Consider the following 7028-nt stretch of genomic DNA (forward strand, 5'->3'; position numbering starts at 1 on the left):
AAAACCAGAAAAAGACCCAAACAAAAAGGAGAATTTCAGACCAATCTCACTCATGAATATAGATGGAAAAATTCTCAACAAAATCCTAGCCAATAGATTACAGCTTATCATCAAAAAAGTCATTCATCATGATCAAGCAGGCTTCATCCCAGGGATGCAAGGCTGGTTCAACATACGCAAGTCCATAAACGTTATCCACCATATTAACAGAGGCAAAAATAAAGATCACATGATCCTCTCAATAGATGCAGAAAAAGCATTTGATAAAATCCAGCATCCTTTTCTAATTAGAACACTGAAGAGTATAGGCATAGGTGGCACATTTCTAAAACTGATTGAAGCTATCTATGACAAACCCACAGCCAATATTTTACTGAATGGAGTAAAACTGAAAGCTTTTCCTCTTAGAACTGGAACCAGACAAGGTTGTCCTCTGTCACCTTTACTATTCAACATAGTGCTGGAAGTTCTAGCCAATACAATTAGGCAAGACAAGGAAATAAAGGGAATCCAAATGGGAGCAGAGGAGGTCAAACTCTCCCTCTTTGCTGACGACATGATCTTATACTTAGAGAACCCCAAAGACTCAACCACAAGACTACTAGAAGTCATCAAAAAATACAGGAATGTTTCAGGATATAAAATCAATGTCCACAAGTCAGTAGCCTTTGTATACACCAATAACAGTCAAGAGGAGAAGCTAATTAAGGACACAACTCCCTTCACCATAGTTTCAAAGAAAATGAAATACCTAGGAATATACCTAACGAAGGAGGTGAAGGACCTCTATAAAGAAAACTATGAACTCCTCAGAAAGGAAATAGCAGAGGATATTAACAAATGGAAGAACATACCATGCTCATGGATGGGAAGAATCAACATTGTTAAAATGTCGATACTTCCCAAAGCAATCTACCTATTCAATGCCATTCCTATCAAAGTACCTACATCGTACTTTCAAGATTTGGAAAAAATGATTCTGTGTTTTGTATGGAACCGGAAAAAAACCCGTATAGCTAAGGCAGTTCTTAGTAACAAAAATAAAGCTGGGGGCATCAGCATACCAGATTTTAGTCTGTACTACAAAGCCATAGTGCTCAAGACAGCATGGTACTGGCACAAAAACAGAGACATAGACACTTGGAATCGAATTGAACACCAAGAAATGAAACTAACATCTTACAACCACCTAATCTTCGATAAACCAAACAAGAACTTACCTTGGGGGAAAGACTCCCTATTCAATAAATGGTGTTGGGAGAATTGGATGTCTGCGTGTAAAAGACTGAAACTGGACCCACACCTTTCCCCACTCACAAAAATTGATTCAAGATGGATAAAGGACTTAAATTTAAGGCACGAAACAATAAAAATCCTCAAAGAAAGCATAGGAAAAACACTGGAAGATATTGGCCTGGGGGAAGACTTCATGAAGAAGACTGCCATGGCAATTGCAACAACAACAAAAATAAACAAATGGGACTTCATTAAACTGAAAAGCTTCTGTACAGCTAAGGTGACGATAACCAAAGCAAAGAGACAACCCACACAATGGGAAAGGATATTTGCATATTTTCAATCAGACAAAAGCTTGATAACCAGGATCTATAGAGAACTCAAATTAATCCACATGAAAAAAGCCAACAATCCCTTATATCAATGGGCAAGAGACATGAATAGAACTTTCTCTAAAGACGACAGACGAATGGCTAACAAACACATGAAAAAATGTTCATCATCTCTATATATTAGAGAAATGCAAATCAAAACATCCCTGAGATATCATCTAACCCCAGAGAGAATGGCCCACATCACAAAATCTCAAAACTGCAGATGCTGGCGTGGATGTGGAGAGAAGGGAACACTTTTACACTGCTGGTGGGACTGCAAACTAGTACAACCTTTCTGGAAGGAAGTATGGAGAAACCTCAAAGCACTCAACCTAGACCTCCCATTCGATCCTGCAATCCCATTACTGGGCATCTACCCAGAAGGAAAAAAATCCTTTTATCATAAGGACACTTGTACTAGACTGTTTATTGCAGCTCAATTTACCATTGCCAAAATGTGGAAACAGCCTAAATGCCCACCAACCCAGGAATGGATTAACAAGCTGTGGTATATGTATACCATGGAATACTATTCAGCCATTAAAAAAAATGGAGACTTTACATCCTTCGTATTAACCTGGATGGAAGTGGAAGACATTATTCTTAGTAAAGCATCACAAGAATGGAGAAGCATGAATCCTATGTACTCAATCTTGATATGAGGACAATTAATGACAATTAAGGTTATGGGGGGGGAAGCAGAAAGAGAGAGGGAGGGAGTGGGGTGGGGCCTTAGTGTGTGTCACACTTTATGGGGGCAAGACATGATTGCAAGAGGGACTTTACCTAACAATTGCAATCAGTGTAACTGGCTTATTGTACCCTCAATGAATCCCCAACAATAAAAAAAAAAGAAAAAAAAAAACAATTTAAACTTAAGACATGAAATTATAAAAATACTAGAAGAGGGCGGCACCTGTGGCTCAAAGGAGTAGGATGCTGGCCCCATATGCCAGATGTGGCAGGTTCAAACCCAGCCCCGGCCAAAAACTGCAAAAAAAAAGAAAAAACTAGAAGAAAGTGCAGGGAAAACACTTGAAGAAAGGGGCCTGGGTGAATATTTTATGAGGAGGACCCCCAGGGCTATTGAAGCAACACCAAAAATACACTACTGGGACCTGATCAAACTAAAAAGCTTCTGCACAGCCAAGAACACAGTAAGTAAAGCAAGCAAACAGCCCTCAGAATGGGAGAAGATATTTGCAGGTTATGTCTCTGACAAAGGTTTAATAACCAGAATTCAAAGAGAACTCAAATGTATTAGCAAGAAAAGAACAAGTGATCCCATCGCAGGCTGGGCAAGGGACTTGAAGAGAAACTTCTCTGAAAAAGACAGGTGCACAGTCTACACACTTGAAAAAATGCTCATCATCCTTAATCATCAGAGAAATGCAAATCAAAACTACTTTGAGATATCATCTAACTCCAATAAGATTAGCCCACATCACAAAATCCCAAAATCAGAGATGTTGGTGTGGATGTGGAGAAAAGGGAACACTTCTACACTGCTGGTGGAAATACAAACTAATACTTTCCTTTTGGAAAGATGTTTGAAGAACACTTAGAGATCTAAAAATAGACCTCCCATTTGTTCCTACAATTCCTCTACTAGGTATATATCCAGAAGACCAAAAATCACCTTATAATAAAGATATTTATACCATAATGTTTATTGCAGCCCAATTAAGAACTGCTAAGTCATGGAAGAAGCCCAAGTGCACATCGACCAACAAATGTATTAATAAATTGTCTATATGTACACCATGGAATATTATGCAGCCTTAAAGATGGAGACTTTACCTGTTTCATGTTTATATGGATGGAGCTGGAACATATTCTTCTTAGTAAAGTATCTCAGGAATGGAAGAAAAAGTATCCAATGTACTCAGCCCTACTATGAAACTAATTTATGGCTTTCATATAAAAGCTTTAACCCAATTATAGCCCAAGAATATGGGGAAAGGGAGGGAAAGGGGGAGGATGGGCGGAAGGAGGGTAATTGCTGGGACCACACCTATGGTGCATCTTAAAAGGGTACATGTGAAATTTACTAAATGTGGAATATAAATATCTCAACACAATAGCTAAGAAAATACCATGAAGGCTATGTTAACCAGTTTGATGAAAGTATTTCAAATTGTACATAAAGTCCGGTGTTCTCTCTCTCCCTGGGTTGCTCTGGTCGGCTTTGGTGGTCCAGCTCTCCCTCCCCCACCAACTGCCGCTGCCACGTTGCTCCCTGGCTGGTACATCTTCCCCGATGCAGCACCGGGACAACCCCGCCGTGCGTAGGAGCCGGTCCTAGGGCCATAATGGCTCCAGGGACCCCCAGGTATGTCAGACGCCGACTCCGCAGCCGCCACTGCCTCACGGGTCCCAGGGAGGTGGAGGGGGGTCCCCAGGGGGCGCCCGGGCCTAGCCCGCCACTCCTGCTGCTCTTGGCCACGGGTCCCGACGCAACAGTGGGCGGTCCAGCGCTGACCCCGCTGTTGCCCCCCTCAGCCACAGACTCTGTCAAAACGGAGCCAGAGAACAAGTACCTGCCCAACTCAGGGCAGAGAAAGACTCGCTGGACCCGTCCTTCACTCTCACCAGGCAGCTGCTGTCCGCAGAAATTGAGAAGGTTCAGAAAGAAGATTCAAAAAAGGATGCAGGAGAATTACTTGGATTTTTCTCCTAAGAATATGAAGCTGAAAGAGCGGGTGTGTATACCTGTCAAGCAGTATGTGGGCAAGATTCTTGGACCACAAGGGAATACAATCAAAAGCCTGCAGGAAAAGACTGGTGCAAAGATCTGTGTTGGGAAAGGGCTCAATGAGAGACAAGGCCAAGGAGGAGGAGCTGTACAAAGGTGGAGACCTGAAATATGCCCACTTGGATTTTGATCTAGGTGTCTTCACTGAAGTCTTTGGACCCTCATGTGAGGCTTATGCTCTTATGGCCCATGTCATGGAAGTTTTTTTATTACCAGATATGATGGATATCCGCCAGGAACAATTTCTAGAGCTTTCATACCTGAGTCTTCTTGTGGACGTAGGGTACCAGTGAGAGGTCGAGGAGCTGCACCCCCCCCACCTGTTCCTAGGGGCTGTGGTGTTGGACCACCTCCTGGGGCTTTGGTGCGTGGTACTCCAGTGAGAGGAGCCATCACCGGAGGTGCCGCCCTGACTTGAGGCGTGCCACCCCCACCTACTGTGAGAGGTGCTCCAACACCAAGAGCACCAACAGCAGGCATCCAGGGAAAACCTTTGCCTCCACCCCCTGCACCAGAAACATATGAATATGGATATGATACATGTGCAGAACAGAGTTATGAAGGCCAAGAAGGCTATTACAGCCAAGAGCCAAGGGGATTCATAACATGACTATGGACATGTGGAGGTACAAGATTCTTATGAAGCTTATGGCCAGGACAACTGGAATGGGACAAGGCCATCGCCGAAGGCTCCTCCAGCTAGGCCAGTGAAGGAAGCATGCAGAAAGCACCCACATGGACGTTATTAAAAACAAACATGAGGGGAAAATATCAGTTATGAGCAAAGTTGTTACTGATTTTTTTGTTGTTGTTGTTGTTGTAGAGACAGAGTCTCACTTTATGGCCCTCGGTAGAGTGCCGTCACACAGCTCACAGCAACCTCCAACTCCTGGGCTTAAGCGATTCTCTTGCCTCAGCCTCCCGAGTAGCTGGGACTACAGGCACCCGCCACAAACTGATTTCTTGTATCTGCCAGGATTCCTGTTGCTTTACCCACAACAGGTAAGTAATTCGCCAAGTGTTTTTCTTCGTGTTCCCCTTCTTCTCCCCACCTTATTCCATTCTTAACTCTGCGTTCTGGCTTCTGTGTGTAGTATTTTAAATGAGTTAAAATAGATTTAGGAATAGCGAATTAATTTAACTGTGTAGATGCTTTTTTGCTGTTTAAATATAGACAGAAGTATACCTTTTACATTAAAAAAATTGTATATAAAACCAGCACATTGTACCCCATGATTGCATTAATGTACACAGCTATGATTTAATAAAAAAAATCTGTATGGCCAAATATAATCACATTCTCAGGTGCTAAGTGTTAGAACGTCCCCTTATGAATGAGAAAGGATACAGTTTACCCCACAAAATACATTAAACCTCTACAGAAGACAGACTCTCAGAAAAGGGATTACTGAGTAAAGAGACATGCCTATGCACAATTTTAATATTAAATAGCTGCAGTCAGATTACTTGCCAAAGTGCTGTTATAGGTACATGGTCACCATCAGTTTCAGAATATACCTGCTTTTCTGCATCCTTTCTTGGATGTTAACATTCTACTAATTTTTGGACAATATGCTGTCCATGTGTCTAGTAAATCATGTTGTTTCATTGTTTCATTCCAGTTTCTTTTTTTTTTTTTGTAGAGACAGAGTCTCACTTTATGGCCCTCGGTAGAGTGCCGTGGCCTCACACAGCTCACAGCAACCTCCAACTCCTAGGCTTAAGCGATTCTCTTGCCTCAGCCTCCCAAGTAGCTGGGACTACAGGCGCCCGCCACAACGCCCGGCTGTTTTTTGGTTGCAGTTTGGCCGGGGCCGGGTTTGAACCTCGGTATATGGGGCCGGCGCCTCACCGACTGAGCCACAGGCGCAGCCCCTCATTCCAGTTTCTTAACTAAGAGTCACCTCTGAATCGTTTAATGTCTGAGTTTTCTTTTTTCTGAGTCATCTGCTCAAACCTTGATGTCTGTGATGAACTTTCTCCCCCCACCCCGCCGACGTCTACTAGCATTGGCTCTTTGCCAGATCTGGGATTGCTGTAAGTTCAATTTCTTACCTTTTTCTTTCATGTCGGTGAAAGAAAAATAATGTATTGCCCTACACAATATAAAACGTGAACAAATGAGGCTTCTCCAGCCCTTTTCTCTCTGTCAAGAACAGAGAGCCTCAGGAAGCCTAGGGAGAATTTAATACACTTCTTGCTGTTGAAAGTTCTCCTTTCTGACCTATGTGCTTGTGAGCAGTCATTTCATATCCCAAAGGTTGTGTTTACTCATCCACGTAATAAGGATAATGTTTTTGAAGATTCACAGGGATACAGCTTTCCATACATGCTATTTCATACATGTTGCACCATAACTGATAAAATACCTTTAAGATGTCTTGAAGATAAAGATGTCTTAAAGGTATTAATAGATTAATCAGGCCAGGCACCATGGCTCACACCTGTAATCCTAGCACTCTGGGAGGCCGAGGTGGGCAAATCACCCAAGCTCAGGAATCGGACACCAGCCTGAGCAAGAGTGAAACCCTGCCTCTATGAAATACAACCTGGGTGTTGTGGTGGGCGCCTGGAGTTCCAGCTACTTCCTTGGGTGGCTAAGGCAAGAGGATCCCTTGAGACCAAGAATTTTAGGTTGTTGTGAGCTATGACGCTACAGTGCT

The 7028-nt window shown here is 42.8% G+C and overlaps 1 pseudogene; it reads left to right on the forward strand.

The window, feature by feature from the left end:
* The first annotated feature begins 3870 nt into the window (after positions 1-3870).
* Positions 3871-5114, forward strand: LOC128579179 (KH domain-containing, RNA-binding, signal transduction-associated protein 1-like; annotated as a pseudogene).
* Positions 5115-7028: the final 1914 nt, after the last annotated feature.

Source organism: Nycticebus coucang, chromosome Y (genome assembly GCF_027406575.1).
Source record: "Nycticebus coucang isolate mNycCou1 chromosome Y, mNycCou1.pri, whole genome shotgun sequence".
In the NCBI taxonomy this organism is placed as follows: domain Eukaryota; kingdom Metazoa; phylum Chordata; class Mammalia; order Primates; family Lorisidae; genus Nycticebus; species Nycticebus coucang.